General features: G+C 37.3%; 1 long non-coding RNA gene across 1 annotated transcript in view; it reads right to left on the bottom strand.

The window, feature by feature from the left end:
- The window catches only part of LOC135268212 (uncharacterized), a 58911-nt gene that overhangs the window by 33531 nt on the left and 4661 nt on the right, over positions 1 to 20719 (bottom strand). The window contains exon 2 of the long non-coding RNA XR_010336482.1: positions 1470 to 1586. This is a non-coding gene — a long non-coding RNA (uncharacterized LOC135268212). The remainder of the gene's footprint in view (positions 1 to 1469; positions 1587 to 20719) is intronic.

Below are 20719 nucleotides of genomic sequence, written 5' to 3'. Positions count from 1 at the left end.
GAACAGAAAGCCAAGCACCTATGTTCTCACTCATAGGTGGGTGTTGAACAACGAGAACACGGGGACTCAGGGAGAGGAGCATCACACACAGGGGACAGTTGCGGGGGGTAGGGGAGAGACAACGGGGGGTGGGGAGGGATAACATGGGGAGAAATGCCAGATATAGTATGCACCTAAAGTAAAATAAATAAATTTAAAAAAAAATTACCCACATAGTTAAAATCTTATAAATTCACTAGATGAATAGAAGATAATGAAAGACCAATGAATTATGTTTTTAATGAGCTTATTTCAACTTTGTCATCATTTTCTACTTCACCCTTCTTTTTTCCACATACATTTTATAGCAAAACCACACAATTATTTCCGTGTGGGTGAGAATTTGTGTTATAGCCACAATATTATTGTTGAAGCATGTTTAGTTTCAAAGTGTTTACAATAAAATGACTCTGGTAGTATGTTGCAATATTGTGAAAGAACAATAAGAATGATCATTAAAACCAGAGTAATAAGCAAAACCAGAAGCCACAAAGAAACCTTTCCATGAGAGCATTTCCAACATTTTCTTTAAGAATAAATATAGTCTTATATTTCCTTATAGGGAGAATAATATATATGACATGCTGGAAGAAGAATAAGATAATTAAAAAAGAGAGAACTAACCACACACAGAATGTAATTATTTTTGTTACTCTTCAAATTATTATGACAGGCGTTGCACAATAACGTTTACTAAGCACAAGCTTCAGACTTCATCACATGGGGTTTAAAACCTGAGTCCTAGGAGCTTGGTCAAAAGCCTCGATCTCTGTGAATTTGTTTGCTCATCTATAATATGCGGATGATAGTTCTGAGCTTATAGAATTTTCATTACAATTAAGTGAAATCACAAAGCCAAATCAGTTCCTCTTAAGTGAGAAAAAGTGGCAAACTTTATTGTTACTATTTTAATATTTGCTATGAATATTTGTACTTATTACCTTTTTTAATATCTATAATAAGAAAATATAAATATTTCCATTTCAAGGCATTCAGTAATAGCTATGTTAGCTTATAAATGCTTCCTTCAGTTTCTTTTGGTTTGGTAAACCTTTTTTTTTTAACCTTAATTGAGATTGCTCTGGTTTTCAATATGATAAAGTGTAGGTCTCTATTTTAAACATCTTTTCTGGGAAGATCTGCTGCTATGTGATTTGCAAAATGCACAGTTTGTAGGTCTTGTAACTTTAAAATATTTCCCTTCCACTCTGCCTGCAGCTCTTCACCTCTCCGTTTCTTGGTCACCAGTTGAATACAAACTCTCTGGTTTTAAAATGTTATCTATGTAAATTCTTCTGCCGCAGCTGGACAAGATGCATTCAAGAGTTTTTCTGTTTCCTGTGTGGTGAAGCAGCTTTCCCCTAACGACTATTTCCCATCAGTACCCACAAAGACCTACCTTCTTAACCACTGTTTCAACGGTTTCTTACCACTTCCACCTTTCTATAGAACATTTCATTTGGAAGGAGGGTCACAAATACTTGTTCACTGGGCTGTTTAGACTGATAACATCTCTTGGGACTTAAACATTGATGCACAATTCTCATCTGGGAAAAAAAATGCAACTGTCAAACATTGGCAAATAATACCAAAAATGAAAACAGCCTCTTTTCTGTCTCAATGTCCCATAATATAATTTGTTTTGCTCTCTTAGAGGATAGAATTCTTTACCTTTTTTTCTAAAAGTAAAGGCAAAAACATTTCTTTATCTGTTTAGTTTGCTTTAGCAAAAATTTTAATATATTTGGATTCTAATCATGTGTTTTACTGATAAATGTATTAAATTTTTAGTAGAAACTTCAGATCTAAGAATAAAAAATCAAATTGGATTAACAAACATGGTGACATAGGTTTGATTTTCTATAAGGAATTAGAGAATTTTAGTACTTTATGCTAATAAAATAAGTAATATCAAGACTTCTTTTTACATGTTTAAGATTTTTCATCTAAAAAAAAGCCTATGTGTTAATTATTAACTGCAAATTAATAAAAACAAATTAAAAGCATTATGTCTACATTTCTTATAAGGAAATAATATCCTAATACAGCCTTTAAAAGTCATAATTATTTTACTTGCTCATTTGTAAAATACTGAATTTATTTGAATGATTTTTCATGAATTAAGGAATTATAAAAGTTTGTCATTTATATATCATGTCTTGATCTTATCACTGATTTTTATTTGCTGATTTTATGGTCTTTGCTGTTATGGTTTTCATTCTATTATATGTTTCCAAGATACTTCCAAATAGAGTTTTAATTGAGTGATGGTAGACGAGAACGTTTTCTAATTCACAATATTTGATGATTCAAAATTATGTTATGACTCAAAATTGCCCCCTCCCCTCAATAAGCACCACTGATAAACAATGACGTGTGTGGAATAAAAATGACAAGAAAGTATGGCTGTGTCACAACACAGGCAGAACTGAGAGCTCGTGTTTATTACTGCTTTCAGCGGCAGAAAGTGTATATAAAGAATACTAGGTTTTTAGACTATGAATAGGTGTTCCACATATAACTACCAACGTGCCAGTATCTGCTGGAATAAATTGGATAATATCTGGATGAAATCAAGTTAAATAGGAGTTTTTACACAGGTCTTCTCATAGACTGTGATGTGTTAACACCGTGAGCATCCCAGAGGAGGATATGGTGCAGAGCTCTTGAAGCACCTCCTAAAACTATGAAAGAGCCTTCGGCTCTAACAAATATTGGCAGCTTGTTAATTAAGAATCTGCTTACGCTATTTTTCTGTACATTTAAATAACCACAAATTGTGTTTTTTCTTTCACAATATGTGACTTCCTTTCCTTTCTCAATGCCACCACCCTAGTCTGGGCTTTTACCTCTCTCTGCCCACCTTTAGTTTCTCTTGTTCCATCCTATGAATTTCATCATATTAATCTTAATGCAGCTCTAACAAGACCACAAATTTCTTTGAGTATTTGCCACGGCTTCCTTTATGAATCGCAAAAATCCTTCAAAATGTAATCTGATATGCAAGGGTATCTATAATGCATTCCCAACCAACTTTCTAACATTTTTTTCAAATGACGTTATTTCTTGGCCCACCTGTTTGATGAATTGACCAGATCACCAGTCATGTCAGAGATTTCTTTTCTCTGATCTCTTGATCACATTAGTCCTTTGTCTGGAATTTGCTCAACCAGCTTGTTCCTATTGAGATCCAGCGTAGTCCATTCCTTAGTTCAAATTTAAATGAAATTTCTAGCATGGAACTCTCAGATCCTCCCAACAGGACACAGCCTTCCCCTCATCTGAAACTCCATAAATGTTTCTTACAAAACTTTTGAGGTTTACACCATATCTGTATCTAGTTGCCTCAGTTGCCTGTCTAAACTGTAAAATGGTTTAGGATAGGAGATAGAACACTGGGGAGAGATTTCTGCTAGGAATTCCATAGCTTTAGTCAGTGGTCTTTTATATATGTAGTGGGTACAGGGGCATTCATCTGATGAGTTTATTATTCTGATAAAGTAAATGCTTAAAAAAAATTCAGAATCCCTTCTTTAAGAGCGATAAGATGCTCATATTACCTTCAGCAAAACAGCTTTTATTATTTTATCCTCTTATAGTTTATTGGCTACACCAAATTTAGAGTGTATTTTTCAAATATTTTATATACCTTCATATTTGCTTTTATTGAATGGAAGACAGTAAAAAAGATTCCTATGTCCAGAAGAGTACATCTTCTTCTCCTGTTACTAGTGTTATTGCAGTTCTTCAAGAACCTAAACTATGGAGCCCTGCCAGGACTGGAAGACCGTCTTACCTCTAGGATAATCTGGTCATTACGGTAGATTCCCAACAACTAGAATCCTTTCTTGGAATGCGTAATGGAAAGAAAAGATCCACTTTCAAACCTTCCTCTCACCTTTTACCTTAGGTTCACAATAGACATGATTTTAATGGAACTAATGTGTCCATATCCAAGATTCTTTTCCTGTCCTTAATTCAAAGCAGTTTTGATAAAAGTAAAGGTGAGTTAGCTATATGGATTTTGGCTCATATAAGTGAAGGTTGACTTCAGAGCTACAATTTACATGTGGTAAGGCTTTATTACTTCTGGTCCATTTACTGTCATGTAACTGACAGGTGGTAGGTTAATGTATATAGAACACACACGTATATGTGCTTCCTGCTAAGGTGCATGTAGATTATTTAGACATGTGGAATCAATTTAACAATTGTGTGAGCTTTATGTAATAGCCATTATGTGACTTAATGATTTTAGTGGTTGCAGTTGCCAGGGTTGTCAATGGTCCTGGCATAGGAAATTTGAATTGAAGAAGATTACTTCCCTTTGGGCTCTTTGACTAGAAGAGCAGTTTGAATCAAAGAGAAAAATACCTGCTCAAACTCATTATCAAAACGGGATAATGGTAAATGGCAGCCTGTGGGAAATCTAAGGACGATTTAATTTATTTCTTTAATGAAGGGACAAGCGTTATTATTTAAAATTAGCCCCTTATCTTACTTATACCTATTATCTAGGCAAATATTTTAGAATGAATCATAAGCCATTTCTTTTTAAATTTATACTATTTGTCACTCACGATTGCTGCCCTGAGTGACTTGTATAATATAAACAATTTGGAGGTAAAACCAAGGAATGATATGGTTTAGACAGGCTTCTAATTTAATAAAAATAATCCTTTGACGTCTAAAAAATTTTTTATACTATGCTGATGAAATAGAGTATGGGAAAATATTGCCTCTGTTTATTATAGCCCTAACCAATTATACAAAAATATCAAGCAGGCTTGACTATTTTCATTTTTGGACAATTAAATGTCACTTAATCTCAATTTTTTTAAAACATAGCTAAGAAGAGAAAGAATGTTGCTAAAATAAGTGAGTTGAAATTCAGATGGAATTTTGATTCTACATAATGAATAACCATTAATTTTAAAATTTAGAAAGTGCAAATAATTTAGGGGGAAGATAATAGTGAGTCTCAACAAATGACATTTTATTCAGCCAGCAAGAGCAGCTATAAATGTAGAAATTGTAAATATTGTTAGAATTCTGCAAGAATAATCATTAAGCAGAAATGTACTGATTACTAAACAATTTATTCTCCTTGGGTCCTGTAAAAAATTATCCAAATTTTGGATTTTTTAAAGAAATTGGGATCCAATTATATTGCCTTGTTATATAACAACAAACTTCTTGCTTAAAAATAAAGGTAACACCAAGAAAAGGCCTCTAACTCCCCAAACTATTTAAATACTATTATTTAATGACTTTCTCTTTCATGCGAAATTATTTTCTTAATTATATATTTAGATAATATTCTCTCGGAATGAACTCCTAGTATTGTTTATGCTATCTTTTCAAAATGGAAACCCAAATTATAGCCTTCTCTTTTCTATTTCTCAAATACAGTTATCAGCCTTCAAACAAATTGTTGACCAGGATTCTCAGTCTAGCAAACTCTGAGAGAAATGGGACCAGACACAGTGGCTCACAGTTGTAATTCAGGGAGCTCAGGAGGCAAAGGTGGGAGGGTCAATTGAGCCCAAAGTTTGAGACCAACCTGGGCAACATAGTCAGGTCCCTGTCTCTACAAAAAAAAATTTAAAATTAACTGCATATGGTGGTGTGCACCTGCAGTTCCAGCTAATAAGGAGGCTAAGGCAGAATGATTGCTTGAGCCCAGGAATTCAAGGTTGCAGTGAGCTGTGATCACACCACTACACTTCAGCCTGGGCAACAGAGTGAGGTCCCATCTGTATTACAGAGAGACAGAGAGAGAGAGAGAGAATTTTATGCATATATAAACTATTGAAACCTAATAGAGAAAAGGAATAAGCAAAGAAATTCCTTATTAATCTCTCACTAAACATATTAGTTCATAGTTTAAAACTGCCTTTGGTGCAAACCATCCTTTTAATTTTAGATCCCAGGTCAGTAATATTTTCTTAAAGCCTATACCACAACATACCACCAAAATTAGAGTGCATAAGAACGGTTCAGAACAAATACATTTCAATTTAAAATGGTGAAAAATAATATGTTATCCTGGGGCTTACTTATTTCAATTCTAATTTATTTGATATAGCTGTTGTATTAAATGAAATGAACTAAAAGAATATAAAGTCAAATATTCATCTATACACCAATAGCATAGATTCATTTTCAGGCTCTAGCACGTAGCTTTACAAAGCTAATACATTTGTTGCATAAGTAATATTTTAAAATGGGGAGAAAATATTTGCTACTTAAGTTGACACATATTTCATACCTAACATGCAAATACATGAAGCATTGCTCAGAATCAACCTTTCTACATATAAAGTAAAAATAACCAGTATTAGTGAATGTCACCTATGTGGCAATTTAACTTGATAATTTATCATTTAGAGAAAAACTGAGGCTAGAAGAAATTAGCCTGAATATAGGTCAGACTTTTTACATTAGACTCAACCCTGCTTGCTCCATGTATTTCAATGGCAAATTGAGCAAAAGGAGGAGGCTTCTCTCAGATAAAGGTGGTAGCCAAGGGGCTCTTGCCACCCACGGCGCTGAGAAGATCAATACATGGCACTCATAGACCCATTTGCAGTGAACCAGCAGGGAGTGTGGCCTACAGTACATTAATCTCTATTCTTCAACACAGTAGTCACATTTTAGACGTTTGTCAGAGAGTTCAACAATAAAATGACCCACTTGAGATATCTAACACTTCAAAGATGCAGTCTAAAAATGAACCCGTTTCTCATTTTGAAATCAAAGCTTTAGTCCTGTTTTAAGCTTGAGCTTTCATTCATTTAATTTCTTTTCAGCCCCACTCTGAAGCATAGTGCTGAACCTAAGAATGCTTTCAATCTAGATATGCAATGGGCATTCCTTCAACACATTAACTCTGTATTTATTTATAGTGCTCCTGCTAGGTTCCAGGCATGGCTTTAAAGTTACAGCAGAAAACAAAGCAAGTCCCTGACCTCAGGAAGCTACATTCTAGTGAGAGACACCTGTTTCCCTCTCCATATAGTCACTTGATTTTCCCTAATAAACCAGTAAGCACGATGAGGCACACATAACAGAACAATATTACATAACAACAAGCAGGCTTTGCTACCCACCCATCCTATCTACCCCTGCAACACATACACACATTTTCTTTCAACCCACCGATGCTCTCCTTCCCCACTCCTTTGCTGCTATAGGGCTTTACACTCTCATTGCCCCAAGGGAGACATGCTATGACAGAGCCAGAACATTATCATGACAGAAAACTATTGGCTTTATGAAAATATTAATGTCCAAGGTTCAAGATAGAAGAACTGGAAAAGTGCAAAGCAGTTTCCTCTGCTCTTAAAATTTTAAAGGCCGGGCGCGGTGGCGCACACCTGTAATCCCAGCACTTTGGGAGGCCGAGGCGGGTGGATCATGAGGTCAAGAGATCGAGACCATCCTGGTCAACATGGAGAAACCCTGTCTCTACTGAAAATACAAAAATCAGCTGGGCATGGTGGCGCGTGCCTGTAATCCCAGCTACTCGGGAGGCTGAGGCAGGAGAATTGCTTGAACCCAGGAGGCAGAGGTTGAAGTGAGCCGAGATCGTGCCATTGCACTCCAGCCTGGGTAACAAGAGCGAAACTCTGTCACACACACACACACACACACACACACACACACACACAAATTAAAAAGGATAAAAAGAAAAAAGAACTCTGAAAACTTAGAGAGAAAGAGAACGGGAAAAGAAAGCAAGAAAGTCAGATTTGGGTGAGGGTCTCTTGAAAAAGCTGAGGCATCAGCTCTAGAAGATGAAGGGTAGAATGCCAGGAGACAGCTAAGGAATTCGAAGCAGAAAAGACCTTGCCGTCTTCTGAAAGGGAAGAGATATGTGAGAAATGCTTTAGATAATCCTGAACCATGGTAATAGTTGACATGCAATATCAGCATACTGTATCCAGGCAAAAGCTGATCCAGCTCCCTGGTCTCTGATTTTGCAGAGTGTGCAGAGCATCTCAGAATGTCTTCTGCCTTTTAAAGAGGTGAGAAATATAGGGAGAGAGAAATTAGACTAAGAAAGCGGAGAAGGTGTGGACTGATAGCAACTTGGCCAACTCAGTGGAGGCAGAAGGGGGCAGATGAGCCTGGGGGCCAGCGAGCCTGGGGGCCGGCCGAGAGCACATGCTCCCTGTGGACACCAACAGATGTTTGGTGACTGAGGACTCAGTGTTCTCTCACCCATCCCTCAACAACATCCCTAAGCTTTAGGACCCAATATCCCTAAATTAGATGCGTTCAAGGGAGAAGTGGTTTAAGGAAAATCTGAAATGACTGAGTTTAAACCTCTATTTCCTAAACTTACTCAAAATTGACTACTATTACATCTTCTGATATAAACCTCAGAGGGTCTTTAAAGAGAGATTTGGTTGAATTATATAAAAATTTAAAAATTATATTTTATGCCTAAATGCGCCATTAGATGTATTGTCCGTGTTACGAATACAAAGCAGTAGGCGTTGCGCAGAATATTATCATTAAAGTTGAAGTTTAGATGACAGAGTCAAAAGGCTTCCGTCAATATTTATGCTTTGCTTTCCAAATAAACTGACTATCCTCTTATTTCACTGACAAAAGTCAGTATACGTTATTAGTCTTATTTCAACGTGATAACATTAAATATATTGGCTTCCTGCATGGTTCATAACAATACTTTAATTTAAATTTCAATATTTCGCTTAGGAAAAGGTGGATAAAAACTTTTCTTATATCAACTCTATAGTCTTTGAAAATTTTAACTAATAAAATATTTTCAATTTGTATTTTCATAGAAGATCTAAAATGATTCTCCTTGTGAACAAGGGACACTTAAGGAAAATAAGATAAAATTCCCACTTTATTTTTAGTGTCCTTTTTGAGCTACTTACTAACATCATGTAGAAATAAGCTATTAATTATTGATAAAATAAATTATGCTTTGAAATAAAATTATTTCACAGATTTAACACAGGCCTGTGACTATAATGGGGTAAGTCATAGATCGATAGACACCCAGACAGAGTTAACTGAGAAACATTCAAACAAAATTTCTACCGCAGATTGCTTATATAGCCAAACAGTGGAAAGAATAAAAGTGTTTCTGGGGGTTATATCTTTTGGCTCAATGGGTAACATATTTAGGTACTAAACAAAGAAATGCAAATCTTTGAGGTTTTTGGAAAAAAAGGCAGTGGATCATTTTAGATTAACAAAAACAAAGAGGATTAATGGTATTTTTAATCAGAAAGAAAATTCAGCTTTACCAGACTCTCCTTACTACAGAAAATTCAGACCACTTCAGACTGAACTAAACACGATTAAAAATAAATCACTCCTTTTCTTCCTGGCTGTTTACTAATGTGTTGTATCAAACAAATAAACACGCACATAAATAAAATGCTTACTTCCTCTAGGTGAAAAAAACTCAATGTCAGTTTTAACAAATACTCTATTTCTGTCATGATATCCAGATTTTCGCTCAGATGGTCCCATGATTAATGTTCTTTAGTTTGCGAAGGTGCTGCCCAGCACTGGATACGCTATTAAAGAAGTGGTCTGATCATTGCAGAACAAAATACAACAAAAGCCTGTCTCAGTCTGAATGCCTCCTGTCCACTGATGCAATTTAAGACTGAATTAGCTTTTTATGAAGTCAAATCACATTTTAGAGACGTATTGTTGCCAAAAAACCAGTGTCTCTCACATGTCTGCCTTGTCCATCCTGCACTAATACAAACAATTTCTGTTTGTTTGTTTTGGACTAAATATAGGACTCCTCATTGATAAGCACAGTTTTTATTATCTATTCAGAATTTAGCAAATTAAAAATCAATTTGGAGGCATAATATGGAGGCTATCTAAGGATAGTGCTGGGTGAGAATAACCAAGGCGTAGTCACATAGCACTGGAAAAACGGGCCAGAATTCTATCCTGGCTCTGTTACAAGCAAGCTGAGTGGCCCCATGTCAGTCATTTCACCTTCTGGGCCTTAGTTTCCTCAGCTATACAATCGGCGGTTTGAAAGTGCATAATCTTGGCTTCAATAAAATTCTAACATGGTGTTCTTCTCTAAGTTTCATCATATGAATTTTGTACCATGACTAATGATATGCTTTGGCCCTGTGTCCTCAGCCTGATCTCATCTCAAATTGTACTCCCATAATTTTCACATGTAGGAGGGACCGAGTGAGAGACAATTTGAGTCATGTGGGCTGTTCCCCCATACTGTTCTCACGGTAGTGAATAAGTCTTATGAGATCTGATGGTTTTCATCAAGGGTTTCCTCTCTTGCATCTTCCTGGTTTCCTCTTACTATCACCATGTAAGAAGTGCCTTTCATATCCCACCATGATTCTGAGGCCTCCCCAGCCATGTGGACTGTAAGTTCATTTAAACTTCTTTTTCTTCCAAGTCTTGAGTATGTATTTATCAGCAGCATGAAAACAGACTAATACAGTAAATTGGTACCAGGAGTGAGGTGTTGCTGAAAAGATACCCAAAAATATGGAAGTGACTTTGGAACTGGGTAACAGACAGAGGTTGGAACAGTTTGGAGGGTTCAGAAGAAGATAGAAAAATGTGGCAAAGTTTGGAACTTCCTAGATACCTGTTGAATGACTTTGACCAAAATCCTGACAGCAAAATGGACAATAAAGTCCAGGCTGAAGTGGTCTCAGATGGAGATGAGGAACTTGTTGGGAACTGGAGCAAAAGTGACTCTTGTTATGTTTTAGCAAACAGACTGGCAGCATTTTGCCCCTGTCCTAGGGGTTTGTGGATCTTTGAGCTTAAGAGAGATGATTTAGGGTATCTGGTGGAAGAAATTTCTAAGCAACAAAGCATTCCAGATATGACTTGGATGCTGTTAAAGGCATTCAGTTTTAAAAGGAAAGTAGAGAGTAAAAGTTCAGAAAATTGTAGCTTAACAATGTGATAGAAAAGAAAATCCCATTTTCTGAGGAGAAATTCAATCCTGCTGTAGATATTTGCATAAGCAATGATGAGCTGAATTTTGTTGTTTTTTTTTTGAGACAGAGTTTTGCTCTTTTTACCCAGGCTGGAGTGCAATGGTGCGATCTCGGCTCACCGCAACCTCCACCTCCTGGGTTCAAGCAATTCTCCCACCTCAGCCCCCCAAGTAGCTGGGACTACAGGCACACGCCACCATGCCCAGCTAATTTTTGTATTTTTAGTAGAGACGGGGTTTCACCATGTTGACCAGGATGGTCTCGATCTCTTGACTTCGTGATCCACCTTGGCCTCCTAAAGTGCTGGGATTATAGGCGTGAGCCACCGCCCCCTGGTCTGATGAGTTGAATGTTAATCCCCAAGACAATGGAGAAAATGTCTCCAGGGTCTGTCAGAGACCTTTGTGGCAGCCTCTTCCATCACAGACCTGGAGGCCTAAGAGGAAAAATGGTTTTGTGGGAAGGGCCCAGACACCCCATGCTGTGAGCAGTCTAGAGACTTGGTGTCCTGCATCCCAGCCACTTCTGCCATTGTTGAAATGGGCTAACATAGAGCTCAGGCCATGGCTTCAGAGGGTGCAAGCCCCAAGCCTTAGCAGCTTCCACATGGTGTTGAGCCTGTAGGTGCACAGAAGTCAAGAATTGAGGTTTGAGAACCTCTGTGTAGATTTCAGAAGATGTATGGAAATGCCTGGATGCCCAGGCAGAAGTTTGTTGCAGGGGCGGGGCACTCATGGAGAATCTCTGCTAAGGCAGTGTAGAGAGAAATGTGGGGGTTGAAGCCCTCACACAGAGTCTCTACTGGGGCACCACCTAGTGGAGGTGTGAGAAGAGTGCTGCCATCCCCCAGACCCCAGAATGGTATATCCAGTGGCAGTTTGCACCATGCACCTGGAAAAACCACAGACACTCGACACCAGCCCATGAAAGCAGCTGGGAGGGGGGCTGTACCCCACAAAGCCACAAGGGCAGAGCTGCTCAAGACCACAGGAACCCGTCTCTTGCATCGGTGTGACCTGGGTGTGAGACCTGAAGTCAAAAGGGATCATTTTGGAGCTTTAAAATTTGACTGCCCTATTGGATTTCGGACTTGCATGGGCCCTGCGACCCCTTTGTTTTGGCCAATTTCTCCCATCTGGAATGGTTGTATTTACCCTATACCTGAACTCCCATTGTATCTAGGAAGTAACTAGCTTGCTTTTGATTTTATAGGCCCATAGGTAGAAGGGACTTGCCTTGTCTCAGATGAGACTATGGACTTTTGGGTTAATGCTAAGATGAGTTAAGCCTTTTGGGGACTGTTGGGAAGGCATGATTGCTTTTGAAATGTGAGGATATGAGATTTGATGGGGCCAGAGGTGGAATGATACAGTTTGGGTGTGTCCCTACCCAAATCTCATCTTGAATTGTACTCCCATAATTCCCACGTGTTGTGGCAGGAACCCAGTGGGAGATAATTTTAATCATGGGAGTGGTTTTCCCCATACTGTTCTCGGGGTAGTAAATAAGTCTCATGAGATCTGATGGTTTTATCAGGGGTTTCCACTCTTGCGGCTTCCTCATTTTCTCTTGCTGCACCATGTAAGAAGTGCCTTTCACCACCTGCCATGATTCTGAGGCCTCTCCAGATATTTGAAACTTTAAGTCCAATTAAACCTCTTTTTCTTCCCGGTCTCAGGTATGTCTTTGTCAGCAGCATGAAAACGGATTAATACAACTTTATTTTTAAATCTTAGCATTTTTCATCTGACTTTGCTTTTATAGTATACCTTTATGTTTAACCAAGCCATTGATTAAAGTGTTGAATAAGACAGTATCTCATGCATGTCACAAGAAACCTAACTCAAGGTTGACAGTGATTCAAAGCTTGGTATTCTTTGGATGTGGTTATTCATAACTGGAATAATAACTTTATTATTATTCATTCAACATTCACTCATTTTATCTGCGGGAATACTATGGAAAACTGACTAAATGCCTTTTAGAAATCAGGATATATTCTGACAGCTAAAGTCAGTGTGCATGTTCAGATCTCTGAACATGAGGAAGCAGAGAAAGTTACACTTTATCTCAGTGTTAGGTTATAGTAAATGGGTGAGTCAGAAGGCGCTCTATAGAAGGAAAAAATATATTTGAGATAGAGATCTTTTTGCCCCAGAATCTTCCCCTTCACACACACACACACACGCACACACACACACACACACACACTCCTGTTTATTCTTACCCCTGGTGTAGTTACAAGAAGAACACTCTATCAGTGAGTCAGTTGTTGTAGAGATGAAGTGACTGTTAGCAGGTGAAACTGTCATGCACTGTGGAATCTGAGACTGGTCAAACTCAAGCAACACACCATGTTAGTAGAAACACATCATGTTAGTGAGAAATCTAAGAGTAGGCCGGGCGCGGTGACTCAAGCCTGTAATCCCAGCACTTTGGGAAGCCGAGGCGGTTGGATCACGAGGTCAAGAGATCGAGACCATCCTGGTCAACATGGTGAAACCCCGTCTCTACTAACACAAAAAATTAGCTGGGCATGGTGGCGCATGCCTGTAATCCCAGCTACTCAGGAGGCTGAGGCAGGAGAATTGCCTGAACCCAGGAGGCGGAGGTTGCGGTGAGCCGAGATCGCGCCATTGCACTCCAGCCTGGGTAACGAGCAAAACTCGGTCTCAAAAAAAAAAAAAAAAAAAAGAAATCTAAGAGTAGAGAAACTCCCAAGGGCAATGCCAGATCAATTCTTCTCAGTAGGTAAGAAGAGGCTGCAGTGTCTAGAACTAGTGTGGGCACTTTGAAGTTATTTCCAGGTGAACAAGATGCATTTTTGCAGCTGAGGTCTAGGGGAACTAGCTAATGTTAACCACTCAACAGATGAAGACACAAATGAGATCACATATTTCCAAATGTGTTCATCATACCTGTGATGTTCTCCTGCTACACAGTCAAGCTCAATCTGTACAAGCCACGAAAACCACAGAGGGATGAACAGGGATATAAGAGCAGCTGCTTCAATAAGGAGTCACAGTTTCTTTCCTGTTGCAGAAATTGAAGCAGTTTTCAGTCCAGGAACCCACTGATGGGAGGAGAGGCAAACTCCTCAGGAGAAGGACCCTACATTACCATGAAAAGTGTATAGGTAACAATTATCCAGTTCTTCCCAAAAAGGTCTGTGGTCATTTGCTTAGGTAATTATTCACTGGGGAGAAGGGAACACTGAAATAGTTCAAGGACTGTTTCATGTAGGATTCAAGCTGACCTAGATAAATAGGGCTGGAAGCAATATCATGCCCACTATATTAGATTAGGTGTGAATGGGTGCTGAGTAATAAACGCAAGCTCTGGAGGAGGTCCAGCTCACTCTGGGTCTACTAGGGCTATGCATGATCATTTTCGTGGTCCTCAATATAAAATTAAAGTAGGCACACTTTATGGTTGGGAAAAAATCCCACTCTGGTTCCTTGGCCTGTGAGGTAGAGGATACTCTAAGAAGAAATGCCAAATGGAAGCCTCTGAAATTTCCCTTATACTCTAGAGTCAAGAGAGTAAATCAAAAACAATACCTCATTCTGGAAAAACAGCCACAATTAGTTCCATTATTAAAGACCTAAGGATGCATGAGAGGTAGTCCCAATGATATTGCTGTTTATTCACCAACATAAAAATGTCAGATGAATCTTTAAGCATAGGAGTGAGCTACCATAACTCAAGTAAATTTAAGCCTTAATTGTAGACTTTGTGTCATATATGATATCTTTGCAGGAGCAGTGTATTAGCTCAGTCTTGCATTGCTTTAAAGAAATACCTAAAACTGGGTAATTTATAAGAAAAGAGGTTTAACTGGCTCACAGTCCTGCAGGCTGTACAGGAAACAGGGGCATCTGCTTCTGAGGAGGCAGCAGGAAGCTTCCAATCACGGCAGAAGGCAAAGGGAGCGCAGGCCTGTCACATGTAAGCATGAGCAGGAGAATGGGGGTGGGGGGAGGTGCCACACATTTTCAAAAGACCAGATCTCACGAGAACTCACCAGTAGGATTTGATCAGCTCACTCTGTGAATGTTCCAGAAAATAGATACCATGAGCAGAGATTCTGGCAGCACCTGGGCCACATTCTTTTTTTTTTTTTTTTTTTTTTTATCAACTCCTATTCCAAGCTATTTGACTCTGTTAACCAAGGAGACTTTGGAACTCATGGAAAACTGGTATAATTGGAATATGACATCTGTTAAAGTCACAGCAGAAAGAACTGTGGCAAGGCAAGCTATGGGAGTAAAGCATTAGTGCCCGGGAAAAAGGAGAATAAAGAAGTCGATTGTAGGACGACTGTAGCTTTCACAGATTTGTGGACTCATAGGAAGAAGCTTTATATCTTCTGGACCTATCCTACAATTATTTTCACTTGTGTCATAATTGCCATCTTCTTATATTTTGGAAAACCTTAAGAAGAAGGATGACATTCTTCTGAGTGAACATACACGGTGCCTCTGGCCCCTAGAAGATTGAGAAGGGCATGATGAATGAGTTCTCTTCCTAGAGGCTGAAAGAGTTCAGGGGAACTAGAGAGTGAAGAGAATTCCTCCAGGTGCTTTGGCAAGAAGCAGGCAACCCTCTAAACTGTGGGTGTCAGAACTATTCTGCTTTTCTTACCAATGACATTCTAACCACTTTGGAAGCTCCAACCTTTAGATCTGAGCTGCATGAGACAAGAAGTCAGAAATAAAATTTCCCAGCAGTCAGAAAGGACGATCAGGAAGAATAATCAGAGCATATTTGCCGTGAAATAAAACTGCTTGTGGGGAGAGATAAAAATATAAAACATAGCATTCAGAACACTTGAGTTTAAAGAAAATCTGTCTTGTGCTAAAACAATAGCAAAAGCAAAATAAAACAAAAATCATTATTTTAGGGTAATCAATGTAATAGCTGGATTGAAAGAGAATGGCCAATATAGAAATCATATTAAGTAACTTAAGAGGTCAAGCACAAGTAACATTTCTAATGATAAAGCAAAAATATAGAGAGATGGCTATCGTGAGGTAAAAGATAAAAGGACCAAAGACTAGATTCGTGAGATACAATGTAAATGTCAGAATTTTCAGAAGGAGAAAAAAACAGAAATGGGAGAGATAATAACTGAATAAATTATTTAAGAAAATTCCCCGTACATGAAGAAAAAACTAAAGTCTGTACAGCAAACAGACTTTAAGAGTTCTAAACTGAATTGATGGATAAGGAAACAAATCTAACATTTTATCCTGGTGAAATTCCTAAAGTCAAGTTTTTTAAATACAGAAGCCTCCAAACAGAAATGAAAGTTGTCTACAAGGATTGTGAGAAGGTGCGTTTGGCATGGTATTTCTTTTTTTATTTTATTTTATTTTCATTTATTTATTTTTTTATTGCATTTTAGGTTTTGGGGTGCATGAGAAGAACATGCAATATTGTTGCATAGGTGCATACGTGGCAGTGTGATTTGCTGCCTTCCTCCCCTTCACCTGTATCTGGCATTTCTCCCCATGCTATCTCTCCCCAACTCCCCACCCCTCACTGTCCCTCCCCTATTTCCCCTCAACAGACCCCAGTGTGTAGTGCTCCCCTCCCTGTGTCCATGTGTTCTCATTGTTCAACACCGGCCTATGGTATTTCTGATTAGTAATAGTTGACTAGAAAAGGGGGAAAGGATTTATAACTCGAGAATTCAATAACGATTTGAGATATTATTTATTTTAAAATACACAAGAGTTTAGAATACGTACCACACAAATACCTTCCATGAAAAAAATTACTCGAAAAAAGCCTCGTACCAGTCAAAAGGGAATAAAGAAAGAATAGGAAGAAGGAAGATAGTGATCTATATACCTAACCACCTAACCGTTCATTCATTTGGTTACCTACTTACATATTCATTATCTAGTTTTCAATCTATTTTTTCTATCTTAATAAATAAAATCTAATAGTAGGTTATTTAATGCTAAATTTAAAAATCCTGAGGCCAGGCATAGTGACTCACATCTGTAATGCCAATACTGTGGGAGGCTGAGGTGGGAGAATCACCTGAGCCTAACAGTTCGAGGATGCAGCGAGCTATGATTGTGCCACTGCATTCTGTCTTTTAAAAAATATCTTAAAATTGAAATGGCATCTTGCAAAGAATGCAGAGACCTAATATAATTATTTCTAAGGTTTTCATCTTCCTTTGTTATTGTTTTGAGGAATGTGAGAAAGATCAGAGAACACTGAGTGTTGATTAACACTGTGTGTCTATCTCAATTGGGAGCATAGTTGCTCTTCCTAAAATAATAGTAGAGTCATAAATATCTAATTAGAAGAGCAAGAAAAGGGAAAAACATTAAGAGAATGGAAAACTATAATTGAAACAAAACAAACAAAAGAAAAAGTAAAATAAATAGCAATTTGCTCAAATAAAACAATAAGAGAAAGAAAAAAAGAAAATTAAAAATTTAAGCCAATAATCAATGTGAGATATACTAATCTCTACTCTAAATGAGAATGGAATGAATTTTGCCATTAAAGGTAGACTCTCACATTGAGTAAACATAACACCAATGTACATAATGTTTACAAAGTCACGCTTAGAACAGTTGGTAAGGAGAATTAGACAGTCAAGGAGTAAACAAAAAGATAAGAAAAAATATAAAGAAAAAGAAAGTGGAAGACTCAATGTGAATATCAGAAAAGGCGGCATTTAAGGCTAAAAGAAATATAAGAAACATGGATGGCCGTGATATAATAATAAAAGCTACTATAAATCGCAAAGTTCCAACAGTCTCGAGTAGAGAGCATTACATTGTGTACCAGCATGAACAAAGTCATTAACTGTAATTACAAAGAAGTGTTACAGAGCAGGCCTCGAGCATGGGCAAACTCTTGTCTTGATGGTGTGGAATCTCCAACCGCCTTGATGAAAGGTTTAAGGCAACAAAGTAAGTTATTTTAACTAGCGTACTCATTGTCTATATGCAAACGTGGAATGAAAATATGTTAAAACAAATCTTATTTACACATGTCTAGTTGAGGCATGTCCAAAGAAAATGTGTCATGAAAACCTAAGAAGAAAGACCATGTTAAGGGCCAGCCTCAGACAAAATGACAAAATAACAGAACTCACAAATATATACTTTTTTGTCACTTCTGCCTCCTCTAGTTCAGTGCTTCTTTCTACGCTCCACCCAGATGCCCAGTAAACCACCTACTACTCAAAGAGCCAGCAGCTCTGTGAATGTTCTGCAAATAATCTTATCTTCGTTCTATTTACTAGAAAGGGAAATGGAAGAGGACTGACTGACTCCGTTCAGAGCACTAATTTATCTTAAGTCTTACAAATAATCAGATAACATAACTGCAATTGCCTTTTTGCCTACACATAAAGCTAACCTATTCGAACTGAAGAGGCAACATTGATTCTCTTTTCCTTCTTAAGTTAGGCTAAAATAAAACCATCTTAATCCATTCCGTTAATTGTTTAATGTATAACATATAATATGCTTATTGACTCTTGTTCTTAAGGAAGAAAACTCTGAAGATTAAAAATGGGGAAGAAAACCAAAATGATTTATCGGGAACACACAATTGACTAAGAGATAAACGTATAGAGAAAGATAGATTAAACAACTTCTATTATAGCTAATCTATGAGACAGCATGTTTATGTAAAACAAGCATATTTAACTTCATGTTAACTTTTAAAATCATACTTAAAGTATATCCTCAGTTTCCATGTGCCTGAGTGGTATAACAGGAAGAAAATAGTACCTGTTATATTAACAAAATGCTTTTAATTTTAAGTTTTACTTGAAATTTTGAAGTGATATAAAAAACACAACATGAAAACAGTGCATTTCATTATGTATGTTTCTGAGATACTCATTTGTTATTTGTTAAAACTTTTAAGTGGAAGAGAAAAATACAACAGATTTTCAAAGGGGAGGAAGAAGATGAATTCTTATATGGGTCAGAATATACTTGAACTGAAAGTAAAAATCAATCCAGATTACCACTGTCTTCACTTTCATTATAATTCTTCATAGTTATAATTTCTAGAGAAAATAAAGAAAAAGTGGTTGGTAACAAAATACTCAAGATGTATATACCTTTTCCATTATTGCAAGATGTCAAGTGGTCAAGGGCAAGGGTGTCGTTCTTAGTGGAAAGAGATGTGAATTGCATGCCATTTTCCATTGCCAATTTGCCGAGCGGTCTTGGGTGAGCAAATTTATCTCACTAAGCCTCAGTTTCTTCGACTGTGAAATGATAGGGTTGGACTAGAGAAAAACTATAGTTCATTTCAGTCCTAAAATAATTGTGGTTATAGTGTCATAGCTAAGTAGAGATATTGGGGCAGCCTTTAATTATTGGTGGTGTTACTAGTGCTTAAGCCATATGGAACTTCTTTAACCTTGGCTATATCTCTAATAGAACAATAGCTTGCCACTTAAAAGAAAAACTTTCCAAAATATTTCTCATGTTTGGTCTTCAAGTTTATTTCCAAAGGGGACCAAAAGCCATTTTCCATAATTTTATTAGTAACAAACAAACTGTACATTTTCTTTAAGGAATAGTAATAAGGGTGACACAGAATGAGAAAGAGATTCCCCAAAGGGAAGATTCTTCCCAAATATTACCATAAGAGTTGGATCATGAAATGATTAGAAGTGGAAATTATACCTATATTGTGAGTTTGGGCTTCTCTTGAAAATTGAATTCCAACAATTCCGTGGTTTTATTTTAATTTGGGGAAAAATGATTGCAGAAACTTAATGAGACATGTAGTCCTCCTCTTTGATTAAAATTACGCAAGATATTAGAACTACAAGCACAAATCCTTCCATTCATCTTTCATTTTCTTGTTTTCTAAGAAGAGAATGCCAACAACATGAATTTCTCCCCCCGTCCTTCTCTTATGCACTACACGAAAGAATCTGGTGCTATCTAGCTATTTCCTCAGCCTAAGCAATAATAACAATGAGCATTTGTTGAATACTTATAATGTAAGTTCTAACCTAAGTATCACACAAGTGTTACTTAATTTATTCCTTATAACAATCTAGAAGGTAGATATCCTTACAACCTTCCATGCGTAGATGAGGGAACTGAAGGTCAGAGAGGGCCCAGTGTTGCATGGATAGGATGCAATGTGGCTGGCTTTAGAGCAATGCATGCTTACCCACCGCAGGATACTTCCTCTCCACCCTACAGCACACATGAAAGCAAAGAGGTGAAAATCTTAAAATGAAGTTCAGTTGAATTATATAGATCCTTATTGTAAGTTCTAAATAAAATTCTGGTGGTAAGCTTTTTAAAGTTCCAATTCCAAGTACAGAGATGTTCATGGAAGGTTTTATATAGTATGTGTAGAACCTGTCCATGGCTGGGTTTTCTTTTGTTCAGTTTTGTGTCTCGGCACCTGGAAGACTACCCAGCATATGGTGAGTAATCTCTGTGTATTTATTCCATAAATTTAACACAGCATTGGAATGCAAGTTTTAATCTGAATAAATCTATGTTTTAGACCTCAGTTTTGTATACTCGTTTAATTTGATACTTTTGAAGCATCTCACTCTGTGTAATTTAAATAGTATGAACTGAATTAACACTGTTTTTTAAACTGTGTGAGAAGACACAAAACTATTAGAGATTGTTAATAACAATTATAACAAATTCAGTTTGTTCATT

Source organism: Aotus nancymaae, unplaced genomic scaffold, assembly GCF_030222135.1.
Source record: "Aotus nancymaae isolate 86718 unplaced genomic scaffold, 86718_ANA_hifiasm-v0.15.2.pri h1tg000039l, whole genome shotgun sequence".
NCBI classification, from domain to species: domain Eukaryota; kingdom Metazoa; phylum Chordata; class Mammalia; order Primates; family Aotidae; genus Aotus; species Aotus nancymaae.
The sequence above is the reverse complement of the archived record's forward strand: the minus strand, read 5'-3'. Positions and strand labels throughout refer to the sequence as shown.